Below are 2,091 nucleotides of genomic sequence, written 5' to 3' on the forward strand. Positions count from 1 at the left end.
ATCAGAAGATAGTCAGCCAGGACAAAAACCTGCGCCCATATGGGATGCTAGTGCTGCAGGCAGAGTCCTAGCCTACTACACCATAGCGTGGGCCCCAGGGATACTCTTTCAGTCTGTCTTTCCTATTTCACAGAGTAGGTGGAGTTTTTGTTTGATCTAAATAAATATATGCTTATATTTAATTAATGGTTTCTATGGTTTAAATACCTTCAAATACAGGGGCTGGTGGCTCAGTGCTTTAAGCTACCACTTCTGGTGCTGGCATCGCATATCAGAGTTGAACTCGAGCTGCTCAGATTCTGAAGCAGCTTCCTGCTATTGCTCCTGGGAAGTACTTGGGCCCCCGCCATCTATCTGGGGTCCTGAATGGAGTTCCTGGCTCCCGGCTTCAGGGTGGACTTCCCTGGCTGATGTGGCTATTTGGGTACTAAACCAACAGACAGAAAATCTTTCTTTCTCTTTCTTCCTCTCTCTCTGTTGCTCTGCCTTTCAAATAAACAAAAAAATTTAAAAAAGTACCCGTACATAGGCAGATATTTAGCCTAGTGATTAAGACATTAGTTAAAAAATTTCCACATCCCATTTTGGAGTGCCTAGCTTTGACATCTGACCCCAGCTTCTGATTCTAGCTTCCTGCTAATGCAGACCCTGGGAGACAGCAGAGACAGCTCAAGTGGTTGGGTTCCTGCCACCCAAATGGAAGACAGAGACTTACATCCTGGCTCCTGGCTTTGGCCTCACAATGTCTAGGTCATTGCAGGCATGCAGAGTGAATCAGTGGATGGGAGCTCTCTCTATTTGGATCTCTCTCTCTCTCTCTTTTTCTCTCTCACTCCAATAAAAAGAAATATCCTCAAATACACTGCCTTTCTCTTTCAAAAAGGTTTTTCTATGATGTATTTGTACAACTATGGAAAGCTGGGCTTGACATCAAGATCTGGTGCTACTCCTATATATGCAACACCCTAAGCAATCATCTTTGTACAGTGGTTGGCCTTTGTAGGTATAGATGACCTGTGCCTTCCCTGCATTGTCTCTACAGGCCATCAATTTCTGGAGCCAAGTTGTCCACAGGACTCTCTCACTTGTCACTAATTTCCCACCATTATGTCCCCTCTTCCCTTGCATGTATTGCTCAATCAATGTTAACCCAGTCAAATATGAATGTTCATAAGCTCTTAAATCAGTAAGGTTCAAAATAAAAAACTATAATATACATAATCATCTGTCTATTCTGGCCTAATTAATTCCAAACTCCCTGCAATTAGGGTGACTTTTCTACTGGAAGCACTCTGGAAAAAGTTTTACATGACTAATGAGACATATAAGAGAATAATTGTCTCATAAAATTAAAATTTACTTAGGAAAATATATTTTCTGGATAGATAATGTTTATTGGCTGAAGCAAGGTTGTATCTATCCTAACAAGCTTATCCACTGCTAATTACAATGCACTTTCTCCTAGTGTTCATTTAGTCCAAATGTAAATATCCTAAATATAATTACCCTTGGAAGGTTATCGCACAGTAATGCTTAGTATAATCTGGGAACATTCCCAGTGTTTTCTAATTTCTCTATTGATAGTTTTCCACATTTGATTTTCATGTTATAAATATTTTTAAAAAAACCTATGGAGGATGTTTTTGTTTAATTAGAGCTTAAGTCTTTTGTATTTTAATAATTTAGAACATTCAAAACCTTCATAGCTGCAAATTAGCTTTTTTGTCATAAGCCACTCAAATAATACTGAATTAGAAAGGCAAAATGTACAGATAGTGTCAGTTTCAATAAAAATTTAAAAATCATGACCCACATTTATAATTCTGCATTTCTTCTTTTTTGAATAATCTCATCAATACATTGTTTTGAAATAAACCATAAATATTATAAACATATAAGTTGTTGGTACTATTTAAATCTGCTGATTGAAATTCAAAATTTTCATGTTTTATCATAATTTGTTATAATGCATATTATTAAACTGTTCTACTTGAACCCTAGTCATCTTATAATGGTACATGTGGTCAAATAGGAAATTTAAATTGATAATTGTTTTGTATGTCTCTTACATGGGCAGAAAAACATGAATTA

Source organism: Oryctolagus cuniculus, chromosome 5 (genome assembly GCF_051225735.1).
Source record: "Oryctolagus cuniculus isolate XC-2025 breed Fujian yellow rabbit chromosome 5, ASM5122573v1, whole genome shotgun sequence".
Classification (NCBI taxonomy): Eukaryota; Metazoa; Chordata; class Mammalia; order Lagomorpha; family Leporidae; genus Oryctolagus; species Oryctolagus cuniculus.